At 42.6% G+C, this 14,159-nt stretch overlaps 1 pseudogene; it reads right to left on the bottom strand.

Annotated features, from left to right (window-relative positions):
- Positions 1-178: 178 nt before the first annotated feature.
- On the bottom strand, positions 179-14,105 carry LOC143141096 (histone-lysine N-methyltransferase EHMT2-like; annotated as a pseudogene).
- Positions 14,106-14,159: the final 54 nt, after the last annotated feature.

Here is a 14,159-nt window from a genome sequence, read left to right as displayed (position 1 = left end):
TCCAAACAGACTAGGAATCATTTAGCCTATTTCGAGTTGCAATTCAAAGACATTTCTCTTACTTTCTTACCAGTCAAATCTCTGACTGTGCCACCTATCTATGAGTTTATAAAAAAACAGTACAGGGTTCTTTTAATATATTTATTACATGAAAAAAATAAAACAAAGTATACCTTAATGTAATAAAATAACAAAGAAATAAATCTACACAGCCCTAAAATTAGCCAGCTAAAATCTACACACTCACTTCACCAGGCAGTGAAATGGAACATCTGAGAAGTTCAGTTCAAGTTGAATGGCACGCAATAGGACTGGAATGGGGAGAGGACTTCACACATATCAGAGTTCTCTTTTAGTAGACAATGTCTTAGAAATGTATGGTGGTCAGTATGCTTCATGTTTCTGGTGACATTACAGCACCAAAGTACTATTGTGGGTTAAAAAATTGTACATATACATTAGAAAAGCAAACCATATATTTCATGATGAAATCAAAAGGATGCTCTCTTGTGCTTTGGTGCTCCATCAACATTATTGTGTCTGAGGCAGTCGGCAGTTCAGTGAAAAGTGAGCGAATAAAATCACACACCACCCCACAACCAAGATGCCCAGTAGATACAAAGACACCAGAGAGAGTCAGAAAAAAACATGCATCAGGCCTCAAAAAAGGCCTACGAGTTTCCCAACACAGTCATTCCGGAATCGGCGCTTGGTTCTGGGCAGGCTTCAAGTCGAGCAAGCCGGCTTTGCTCCAGGGCGATAGCCTCAGCAGAGTGCTTGCATTTCTCTGAGCCGCACTGGCAGGTAAAGTACTTGCTCTTGATGTCCCAGAAACGATCCCCATAATCAAACCTGTGTAAAGAGAGGGTCATATTTCTGTAACCACCAAGTGTTCTGTAACTGCAGTGTTTCTCAAATGTCTGGTCTTGTCTACTGGGGATGAAGCTGAATATTAAGGACATACAACTATTCTTACAAAACAGTTCTATTAAATAAAAACAATAAGCAATAATCATTCATGCTACTCTTGCCATTTGAGAAAGCAACTATAATTTCTACTGTGCTATTGCTACAGTAATAACATGATACCATTACAAAACTGGTAGGAGCCAATAATGTTAAATAACAAATATTGGAGTAGAGAGGAATGTAAGCACATTAAACTGTGCCCATTTAAGACCACCTATTAAAAGAAGTATGACATTTGAAAAGTCTGAAGCCCTGCTGCAGGACAGGACAGGACAGGGGAGCAATAACACAGCATAACTTCCTAATTTAGGGACAGTAACTGAATAACAGTTTCATAGATTAATATTGCAATAGTATGTTGGCAGACACCCACCCCAGTTCTTGTCCCGTGAATATGTCTCTAGAGCTGAAGAAGGCGATGCGGGGGAAGCGCAGGTCCTGATGCAGCATGAAGACACGTACTGGGATGATATTTGGATCGATCACATAGGTGGTTGATAAAGCGGCTGATGTTGCCATAGTAACGTGCATCTATGCAATACACCTCTCCATCCTGAAATAAAAAAGGAAGAGTAAGATGACTTGGACCATGATGAAGGCCAAAGACCACAAGCCATGAATACATTAAATCTGAGGGAGCCAAGGCAGATGAGGCCAAACAAGAAAGGGGGGAAATACTAAACTGAGGTGAATACACTGTTGGGTGAATACACTGTTGGGTGAATACACTCTGTTGGGTGAATACACTGTTGGGTGAATACACTCTGTTGGGTGAATACACTGTTGGGTGAATACACTCTGTTGGGTGAATACACTGTTGGGTGAATACACTGTTGGGTGAATACACTGTTGGGTGAATACACTCTGTTGGGTGAATACACTCTGATGAGTCTGTCTGAGAGCACCAGGTGTTCTACCTTATTGTCGAGGTCAAAGAGGTAGGAGTCGTCTTCTCTCACATCAGCTTCTGCATCAGATATCAACTCCCCCACATACCTGTGAAAACAAATCAAAACAAATCCAGCACACCAGCAAAAAAATAAATTTCCAGAAAATCCTCCATGAAAACAAAGCAAAACAGAACTATTTTGGAAACATTCTAAAATGAATTGGATATTTCATTGCATTTTGTAAACTGTAACACACTTTGCTATAAGCTTGTCATGCAAACACACCCACACACACACACAGAGAGAAACACACACACACGTACTCGCAGATGAAGCTGCCTTGGGGGATGTCTTGCAAAGCTCTTACACCCCATCCCATCTTCTCAGTCCGATAGAGCTGTAAACGAACCCTGAAAGAGACAAACACAAACAGACATGACAGCTCCTCCTCTTAGGAATCTCCCCCATTCAGCTCTTTAAACATTACTGTTAGTATTACTGTTTTTGCATTTAGCTGATGCTGACACTGTTATTCAGAGTGACTTCCAGCAGCATTCAATTCACCAGATCAGGCTCAATTGCTTCTGCTATTTAAATATGTGTTACTGAGATTATATAAATACATCTCACAGTTAATCAAATATTATTTCTAAAAGCTCTTTGCTGTCCTCTTTGTAATGAACTCCTCTCTATACTGCCCTAAAGCAGATGGTTCCCCCATTTATGAGCTGACATATGCTCAAGGTTCTTCCCTACTAATAGGGAGCTTCTGGCCTCTGTCACCTATGTGCTTGCTCTAGGGCAGTGGTTCTCAAAGTGTGGGGCGGGCCCCACTAGTAGGGAATAGAAACATGACAGGTGGGGCGTGAGGAACAGGAGGAAATTTGTTCTTTTGTGTCTATCTGTAAATCATGCCTTTCTGTTTTGACATGGAAGATTATGAATTAAAAAAAAAACAGCCACATGCAAACATAAGTGTCATAAACAGACCGACATATGAATTAAAATAACATCTTGATCCAGTGGACCAAGATAGGAAATGTAACGTGGAACCAAAATGAGCAATAAGGTGGGGCTTAAAGTTCCCCACCTCCAAAGTGAGGAATGACAGAAAAAGTTTGAGAACCACTGCTCTAGGGGGTTCAGGTATTGGGACAATATCAAATGTTATTGGTACAATATAAATGACTGCACCTGAACTGCATTGTCCTGATGCTTCAAACCAAAATAGAGGATTAGGACTTACTTAATGCCAGCCTGCACCACTCTGTTCTTGCAGGTGCGGTGACAGGAGCACGCCAGGTTGCACTCAAAGATCAGGGGAGGCTCAATCTTATTAAATTCCTGCAGTAACCGCTGATCCTGGGTATTAGAAAAACACAGAAGATGAAAATGCAGTTAAAAGTTACAAAATAGGCCATTTCTTTGTGTACCATCTTCTCTCTCAATTTGTCTCATGAAAAATGACTTTATGACTAAATGTATACAGCACAACAGACACATACTAAAACAAAGGACTGCTGCACTTACCTTATCATACCAACATCTAATACTGAGCTGGCCGCAGAGACAGTTACTGGAGGAGCAGTCATCAGTACAACTGCAATGCTGCAAAACAAAGAGATGCTTGGTCACAAGCACCAAAAGCAAGATGTGGACAGATGTGTAAATAAATGTGCTGTTTGTCTTCCGCAGTGACATGTGTCCTGCCAGTGTTATTGTTAAGTAGAAGGAGTAAAGAGTTGTGCTAAAGTTCTAATGAATGACTGAGATACAGGCCCATAGAGCAGACAGCACGTACAGAACACCATCCTTCTGATCATAAAAGTGTCCTAACCAATCTTCCCACCTGTAGATGAGTGATGTTCCGGTCAATGTTCATGGCTGAGGTTTCGCAGTTCTCTGAAATGTACTTGTAGTCTGAGGGGCAGCCCTCATCATCTACTGCATTCACACATGGGATAGGCACGTTCTCATAGCCCTGGGCTACATCACTTCAAAGTGGGGAATAATTGCATTAAACAAATTATTTCATACAATATATTTGACAATATGCAACATGCATAACAAGTATGTAACTAAGATAACAGGAACATTAGTTTGTCCTTTTATTTATACAGTCTAACGTAATATACCATATTATGTATTACCCCAATACAAATAATGTCCTTCCGGTGACACTACAACAACTACAACTAGCTCACTATACACAATACTAATGATTTACACACTCACACAGAATTTATCTATAGAATTTAGACAGCTGCAATGGGCATGTGCAACATCTAAAACTTAACACCTACCTGCAAATGATTCTCTCTGTCCGAACAATGCGGTTGGCTATTCCCCTGCGCAACTTCCTGTTGATCTGAAGTGCTACCCACACTGGCGAATCACAGCGTGCTAGAGAGAGGGGCGTGTCTCCTTCACGATTCATGACGTCAATGTCAGCCCCTCTTGAAAGGAATAACCTGAGACAGACAAATCAGACTTGACTTATACAACACTGAGAATGCCCGCAGTCTGATTATCCTAAGTGAAGGACCCTGTGTCAAAGAGCATAAAAACAAAACAAAATGGAATTGGAATTGTAACAGCTGGAAAGACAGGACATCAACTGCTAGGGGAAAATACCCCACTCTTCTCAGATTTACAATGTAGCTGATTTTTATCTTCACTCACGTGACACAGTCCAGGTACCCCTCCCGGGCAGCGATGTGTAGTGGTGTGTCCCCATGCATGTTGACCGATGACAATGGACATCCAGCATTCAAAATACGCTCTGCGATCTCTGCACTCCCCGCGAAGGATGCCCAGTGCAGGCACACGTTCATCTCCTACAGACGGAAGGAAGGGAGGGAGCGAGGGACTCTAATCAGAAGCGGCCACTTACAGTTTAACATGTTGCATGTGAAATGTTGCTCTCGCACCAGTGTGCCTGTGTGTTTCTAAGTGTTGTAATGAGAAACACTACTTTCATACACCTGAGTGACAGGTGCGTCAGAGAGCACCAGAGGCCAACTGAACAAGAATAAGAAAAACTCAACAGGCCGATAAGCTGATGAAGGTCTGTTGACTAAAATGTTAATAAAATCCCTTTTTTTGCAAATGAAGATAGTCTGGTAAAGTGTGCATAATGAAATCCTACAGCTATGAAAAGAAACCTACAGAGAGGGATGATTACAGAAGCTAAAGAGAGGAATAAGTGTCACCTTGCACTTTTTTTTACATTAAGCATTATTACATACTGTATACATTACTTCATTAGAGTGAATAAACTGAGTGCAAGTCATCAAATAAGTCTTCCTGTAATTGTTTAATAAACAGGCTTCCTTACACATCTCTGAAGTGCCAAATGCGCAGCAAATCACAAATCATACAAAATGCATAAAAAAGAATGTCTGGAATTGAAATTTACAGACACATCAATGCAGAAGAAACAAATATTGTGTTAGAGAAATGCCTAAAATGTTTATACAGTACTGTATGTGAGCGTTACCTTGTCTTTCAGCATGACATCTGCTCCTCTGTCCAGCAGAGCTCTGATCACATCTAAGTGCCTGTGCTCTGCTGCCCAGATGATGGGCGTCCAGCCACCACTATCCTGAGGAGAGAAAAGCGAGGAAGGGCACTGATGAGTATTTACAGATGTACCAACACATGAGTATAAACTGACAAAAAATAAAATGACTTCACACATCAATGTCTCACCTGGGCATTCACGTCCACCTGTCCTGTTCCCAGGAGCAGAGTCACAATGTCCAGGTGACCAAGTTTGGCGGCGTGGTGTAGACCTGTGGACCCGTCTTCCTCCTGAGTGAGAGGAGGTTGAGAGGCAAGGCAAGAGTAAAGAACACAACAATGGCATTTATCTGACCACCTACACATGGCCCAGTGCCTCATACCCACCCCCCTGAACAGAGAGCTGGGGCCTTTTCTTCATATACTGATGAACACATCTAAAGGCAACACTTGTCACCACAACTGTTCTACTCCCTGAGAGACACCCTTCTCAAATGTACTGAAAACTTTTACAATAACTGAAAAGATGAACTGTAGTCAAAAGGGTAATTGGGATGCTGGCCTTAAAGAAACAGAAGTAATATAGGGTAACATCAGCCTCCCAGGGGACATTCACACATGTTTAGTACGGGCAAGATGATTGGGTGGACACTCACAGCATGGTAGACACAGGCTCCACTCTGGATCAGATAGCGCACCACATCCATGTGACTGTTAGCGATCGCCTCAAGTAGAGGAGTCCTGAGTGTTTTGTCTTGGGCGTCCACTTTAGCACCAGCCTGGAACACAATTGGGTGTATGGTCATGCATGTGGGCTTTGCTGAAGATAATAAGGCTAGTGGTGATTATAATGTACTTAGATGGGATGTACTCTCATTTGCTTATTGAAATTTATCAACCAAGAATCATAATGATGCTCATGCACTCTATTCTGGTACTACGGTGTAATGAAGCGCTGCTCCATTCTGCGTGCCCGTGTCTGAGGCAGGTCTGGCTTAAGGAGCACACAGACGTTAGCCTGGCGAGCCAGACCCACATTTACATGTAGGGTCTGGACACTCACCGTTCGCAGTGCTCAGTCCGAGGGGCGGGATAATCAGTTGTCTTTCAAATTCCCTCTGCACGCAATAGGACAGCGCTATGAGTCCCATGCGTTTCCCACCAGCGGAGCTAGTTGGCTAGTTCAAACGTTTGCCAACTTAATAAAAGCTTAACTCGTGTCACACTGTTCGCCAACAGCAACATCCATCTTATTTGTTTTCAAGTAGCAGGGAATTCAAGCCAAACCGTTGCAACTCTGCCATCAATCATTATGTTAAGCCCACCTACCGACTCTATACACGATTTCATTGGCCCGACGAAGTCTGGATATCTGGAGCTCACAAGCCAACGGAGAGTTGCTAGACTAGCCCTGGCAGCAGGGGCGCGTCTAGATTTCTAGGCTACACAGACGTGGCTTCCACAGCAGAACTCACCTCCACCAGTAGGTAGCAGACCTCCAGAAAGCCCCGCTGGGCCGCTGCGTGGAGAGCACAGCGTCTGCTCTGAGAGTCCGCCTGGTAGGCGGGGTCAATGCCCTCCACTGGAACAGCACAGTGACATCCACGTGAGCATCTACATTCCATTTACTCCATTTAACTGATGCTCTCTCCATCACACATTAGAAGCAGTGTACAGTAAAAAACTAATTCACATCAGAGTAAACATCATTACAAATAGGCCTAGTATTGAATGTCTCACTCATATTACCAACCACCTATATTTCATGTTAATCAAATTTGTGAAAATATTCTTGTTTGACAAGAATATTTCCACACTAATCATGTTGAGCACATCATTGAGTTCCTTATGAAAACTTACTGAGCATGAGCAGAACTCTCTGCACCTCTCCCTGCTTGGCTGCTGGATACAGTTGCCGTGGATGAAACCTCAGCTTCTTCTTCCTGACCAACCACAGGACAGCAAATTGAGTAGAGACTTAGTACCATCATCTCACCATGCAATGTAGAGCAACTTCCAAGTCTAAAAGCTTTGTCTCTCCGTCCAATGTATGGGAAAATGTGTGATCAGACGAACAGGGTTCCCACTCTACGTAAAGTGTAAAATTCCATTACTTTTCCCTTGACTTTCCCTGAAAAAACCCTGAATTTCCATGACCTAAAATGAGATAAGATTTCAGAGCAGCCGCGTAGTGTTCAAGAATCTTTAACTTTTTTAGAGCAGAATATGAATAGATGGGCATTGAATAAACAAAGTTGGGCTAACCATCACCACTCAAACAAGCCGTTAAGCTAATAACTAGATATACACCAATTCTGTGTGGAAATATATTTGTATTAATGTGTTTTGGCAAGTAGATTCTAAACTGCTACAACAAAATTCCCTGATATTCCATGACTTTATCTCAAATATTATAAAATTCTCTGACTTTCCATGTCTGGAATAGATTTTATCAAAACTCCATGACCCGTGGGACCCTTGGGAGCATTTCTGCTGCATCCTGATCACACCTGCCACTCGTACCTCTCCGAGTCCTGCGTGAGAATGGCCTTCTGCAGCGCCGTCCTCCTGTCCCCCAGTGGAAGTGCGCTGGGGCAGATGGGTTTGCCATTGGGCAGACAGAGGGAGGGGCCCACACTGTCCACGCCCCCCTCGCCGGGAGTGGCGGCGTCTGCGCTGGCTCCTGCCGGTGCGCTGGGGGGAGGGGGAGGTGCCGGGGGCTGCTCAGGAGGGCGGCTCATGTTGCCTCGGCCTCGCATCCTCGCACTAAATGGACATGACCACAAAGACACGTGACAATAGCATCGTGATTAACCTTCACATGCGCTTTATGTCAAGACTGATTTCTTTTTTGTGAAAGAGATGTGACCTGTTTTTGTGTAGTGTTGTCTACCATATTTGAGATGGACATTCACATCATCATGTAAGATCGACAGTCATAACTGGTCAATTTCATACGCACATGTGCTAGTTTAAATCATCACAAACAGCTGCTTTTTCAAAGCTTTGGATTTTTAATAGGGTCATCCATGTCAAATTCGATATGGTTGTTGCTGCACCATCTAAGTTTTTTTTCTATTGTTTTCATTTTTTTTCTTAACGTCAGTACTCGGTGACCGCAAGAATGTGAAAAATCTCTGGAATTCTACTTTAAGGGTATTATGAACTTATTTTTATACACATTTGGTATAAATCATTAGGTTCTCTTTAAATACAATGGTTCATTCATGTTATGCCAATATTTGAGTTCTCCACATATAAGACATTAAGGATTAAACAAGGGAAGGTTGTGTGTTTCTATCAAAAGACTAAAATGGTACATGGTTAGTAGGATGTCTATGTGGAAGTAGCTCATTGGACATCTAGCGTACAAAGTATCAGTGTTGTACCACTGATAATTAGACAGAGTTCTTCAGGAACAAGATAGATCGATTTCCTGAGGAAACATGGTACAAAATTAAGACTTTGTAAACTAAATGATGAAACATTGAACTATTCCCATTTTCAGGTTTCTAATAGCTACCCCACATGCTATTTTCGTCCTATTAAAATGACTAAAAAATACAACCACATCTAGTTTTATCCTTAATCTTCCTTAATCCTTAATTTAATTATCCTTAAATACTGGCTCAACATTAATAAGTATTTCCAGACGAATACTGATTGATGCCATATTGATACAAAATTTATAATACCCTCAATATCACACTTTTTTTCATTTTGTTTCGAATTGAAGGCTTTATATAAGATCAATGGACATGTAGTACAAACTTTGAGTTATTCTGAAAATATGGTTGTCTTCCAAGTTTGAGAAGATATTAATGTTCCTCCCAAGATAAGCCATTTTTAGAGTGTAGAAATACAGGGGCAAAGAAAATATGAAAACATTGGAATTGAAGTACAATATTTTTAGTTTTGGGACCTAAACAAGTATATTTCGTACAGACATATGAGCCACACCCCAGCACACACACCCACCTCACAGGTCCTCCTGGCCTCTTCCCATTGCTTAATGCCCCTGCTGCCACAGGGGATGTGAGGGGGGGCGGTAGTGCTGGCGTAGTGGTGGAGGCCGATGCAGTGACCACAGTTGCGGCCAAAGATGTTGGGGGTGTTATGGTGACCTCCTGAGCCTCCGAGGCATCCTCTCCACAGTGAGGGCAGAAGAGCAGGCCACCATTCATCCCCCTACCACCACGCCCACCTCCCAAAACGGACACACAACCCCGGTGGAAACGGTGAGCGATACGCACATCAGGACAACACTCTAGAAACGTGCCCTGAGAGAGAGAGGAAGAGAGAGAGAGAGAGAGAAAGAAATAAAGGAAAACAAGAGAGTGATACAAATAAGACACAAAGATAGAAAGCATTAGGTCATTAAAATGTGTTTTCTTTGACACACTACACATTTCACAGGAAAACGTGCAGAGCCAATGTGTTACCGAGATGCAGAAGTAGCCACAGCCTGGACAGCAGTGGTGTTTGACCATGTGTGAGCGGTGGTTCTCACACAGCACCATGAGGGACACTCGACTGGAGGGCCGCATGGTCTCCCCCTTCACCACAGTGCTGGTGCACCCCACCAGCTGCCCACAGGGAGACACAACGGACACGAGATCATTGAGATCACAGTAGTACACTCTCTATCTGTATGCTTAATTTCTTTGTGTGCTCATCAGTTTTGGCTGACAATTCTCTAAGCAAGATGTGTAAGTCTATAGGCATTACATGTGATGTCTTTGGTAGACTATTTTAAAGTATAGTCTGCAATTGTAATACATTTCAGTCTTTATCTAGTTCACCTAAACTCTCTAGCTGTCTGTTCTGTGAGTGTGTTTAGAGCTAATGAGCTAATGGTAAACAAACAACAATCGGCAAACAATTCCAGCCGTGGTGGCTTCAGGAGAAAAGATGAGAGGAGTGCAATTTCATTGGCTGTTGAGCCCAAATATAAACAATCCTTTGCCAGAATCGCTGACTCTACTCTACACACCATCACAAACACCACACACACACAAACACACACCTCTCCATTGACGCTCTCAACGGCCATGCAGAGGCGGCTGCCCCTTGCACTCAGGCCGTCCACGCGAGGAGCCTCCATCCTGCAGCTACACAACGGCAGCTCCTCCAGGCGCTCCGTCTCCCCACTGTCACTGCCCTCTAGCAGGTGGACACACACGTGAACCCAGAGGCACGGAGGGATGGACAACACATGACAAGAGAGAAAGACACAGATGGAGGGGTGCTGGATGGTTATTACAAATCACCAATAGCAAATCCAAAAACTAGTTAAAGTAGTCATCAACTGGAACATCAAGTAGAACATGAAGCAATCATATTAAAAGTACTTGACTGACCAGGGTGTGGGGAGAGAGTGAGACTGTCTGCTGCGGATATGTCCAGGGAGCCCAATGGCACCTCTGTGTAGTCACTGGACACGCCCCCAGGAGCTGCCGCCGGGCCCGAGGGTGGCTCTGTGAGAACACATGGACGGCTAATCATCCACAACTAAACCTCACACCAAGACACTTACAAACACGTCCAGAACAAACACAAACGCTCCCACACACACACAAGACACCATGGGGATTTCTTTTTTACAAATTCAAATAAAATTGGGATGTGTATGCTTGAATTAGAAAAAATCTTTTTGGGAGTTAGTTTTGGGGTCTTCAAAAAGGGTTTAAAGACTCATCTGTTTACGTTGAACCTAACTAATTCATATAGAATTGTGATTTCTACAGTATATGCGGATGGTTATTGTTATTATTCTGTAATGTTTATTTATGTCATTGGACAAAAGTGTCATCTAAGCATAAACATGATCATATATATTTGATTTTCTATACAGTAAAGGTGTAAGTGTCAGCGCTAATATCAATAATGGGCAAAAGTTGTCTCTCGTGTAGGAGCATCATGCTGACCCTGCCATGTTTCCTCCATACCTGCAGCATCATCCTCCACCGTGCTGGTCTGTTCTCTTCCTCTGCCCCGTCCTAGGGCTGCCCACGGCGACCCATTCCTGCCCTCTTTCTTCTGGAGTTTCCCACGCTGCTTCTCAGCCAGTGGGCTCTGAGGATTACAAGACATGTCGGTATTAACAGAAAATGTAGCCAAGTGGCAAGGCCATAGCTATTGAAGAGGATATAAAGATATCCGATTCCAATGCAAACGTTAGCTTACAAAAAGGCACAATTATTTTAACGTCTCAAGAAGTTAGTCAAGATACATACAGGGTCAGACAAGTTCCCAGACTCCTCTCCTTCCCTTCCACAAGGCTGGTCCTCCAGCATCCCATCTTCTGACTGCAAAACAAGAGGAGACCACAGGCACTCAGTGACGGAGGTGTCAGTATCAGCTTTCATCTGAAATGTAACTGGTCATTTTTTGCAAAGCAAACTCACGTGCAATGACCTTTATACTCTGTACAAAGTGAGAAGATGAGTCTGATCCGTTGTGCCTCATCTTGTTTACCTTGCTATCAGAGAATATGACATCATCTCCTGCATAGCTGTTATAGAGGAGATGGAAGTCCTCCTCATCAGCATCATCATCCAGGTCTTCCAGCCAGCCACTTCCATGGTCTTTGGTTGCTACGGTGACTGGTTCTACTTTTTCTGGAGTGGTGGACACATTAACCGGCTGGAATACAAACAGACCACACAGTGAATGAGTTGCTAATAACACTATATCTGCATATATGTGCTCTCTCTCACACCCACCTCTGGTACAACAGCTGCACCTTTCTCTGCCTTCTCTTTAGGCGGAGGGGTGTGTTCCATATCTGTGCCCACTTTTCTTCTCTTCACAGCTAGAAACAGAGGGAATCCTAATCAAGCTCATCTTGTACAAATATCGGTCTCCTAGGATGTCCTGAAACTTTAGTCATTGTTGATCACCATTATATACCCCCATCATTAATGAGATTTCAATAAACCAATAATGTGATGCTAGTGATGTAAATAACTGCCTTACCTGTGTCAAGGTCTGATGCCAAGCTGGTCAAGGGCTCCTCAGGGGCTACTGGAACAATAGCTGCCTCAATACACCTCACCTAATTTATAGATATAAACGTATAAAATGAACAGACTGCTCAGTTATGGAGAACGAAATATCATTGATATATTTTTTCTCAAAACATTGTCAGTATGGTTATTGAAACATAAAAACAAAACTCCTAAAGAGGATTTTACAGATTCTTCAGTGACATGGGATAGTCAGTGTTAAATTCAAATGCAATGCAATGCAAAGCAATGTAGCATTATAGCATATAACATATGAGCAGCACATGCACCATATGCAATTGAAATGCATCTGTTTATCTACTGTAGCAGCAAAAGATAGATAAAGCAATCCCTTTATCCAGGGTTACGTGACCTCACCTGTGTTGGGGGAGCTTTACTCATAGTCTTTCGAGCACGGTGGATCTTTGGTGGTGGGTTGACAACTGGCGAAGTGCCGATTGAAGAAGATGAAGATGAGGAAGAGGAGCTGGAAGGTGGGAGAGTTTTGCTACCAAGGGCAGAGGAGCTCATATTGGCTGTATTAGGAGACGGGGATGAGGAACAGTAGGAAGTAGTTGATGTGAGAGTCTTTGCTGCATTGCCTACAGGTGAACAGACCAGAAATTAGAATATCAGTTGCACAATAATTAAGTGAGAGTTATTTTTTATATTATATAAATCACATCTGTATAATATAAACATAACATTGAATGCAACAGCTAGTGGCTGCAGATGAAATCACATTGCTCTCCTCAATCTTCACCATTACAAAACCTCCTATCCAATGATATTCCCCACATAACATCACTATTAGGACAACAGAGATTCCTTGACCAGAGCTTCGAAGTATCTATCTATCTATCTATCTATCTATCTATCTATCTATCTAAGCCTACAAAGATTCCTTAAGCTAAAACTATTTTAGGAGCACTCTAGTAAGTCCCACTACTGTATATCTGTGTATTTGGCATTGTACTGTTGAATCATGCATTTGAAAGAGAAGTGCATCTAAAGCTATTATTAATGGATTGTAATCAAGGTAAAAGACAATCGCAGCACTTACCTACTTCCCTGGCATCTGGTTTGGAATGTTGTGATTTTCTTTCAGTGGACTTCTGGAGAAGAAAACACTGTTCATGTCATTTGCGAGTTGAACTGCTCTCTCCTTGTTGAACTGAGCTATGTTCAAGTACCAACATAACTGAGCTGGACTACTGGACGTAAAAATGAATTTCAAAAGTAACACAAATACTATCTCACCACCCGTGAGAACTTAATGACAGAATTGTGACAGTAGAGTGGATAGTTTGTCAATCACAACAAAGACAACCAAGTAACTAAACATTGTAACTAGCAAAGTCTAGTCTAGGTAAGACAAAAAGTTGCGTGTGCGAAATAACACCTCGTATCAAAACTAACACTATGCTGCAGCTCAGCTGTAACGTTAACATTAGCTGCAAGACGGTTGCAACTGATTAATCTGCAAACTTAGCTAAACTGCAACCAACCAGTAGGTTGTCTTAACGTAAGCAATTAGGCTAATGTGTTAGACCGAGGACAGTGGGAAAACAAGTATTGCGCCAAGAAATAAACACACAGCACTGCCAAAAACGAAAGAGCTACTCTACCATTGTTCATTCACAGTGGTCTTACCTCGTCCATCGGTGCGGATGCCGACATATTCTCCAGAAATCAAAAGAGGACGTATTTTGACGCGACTACGTCACCGACGTAGAACCTACTGAACTGACGTAAAACCTACCTCTCGGTG

This window comes from Alosa pseudoharengus, unplaced genomic scaffold (genome assembly GCF_046254945.1).
Source record: "Alosa pseudoharengus isolate Yale_2024_CS ecotype anadromous, Long Island Sound unplaced genomic scaffold, YU_APseudo_1.1 YU_APseudo_1.1_scf_23, whole genome shotgun sequence".
NCBI classification, from domain to species: Eukaryota; Metazoa; Chordata; class Actinopteri; order Clupeiformes; family Clupeidae; genus Alosa; species Alosa pseudoharengus.
Note: the sequence above shows the minus strand (reverse complement) of the source record. Positions and strands in the feature narration are given on the sequence as shown.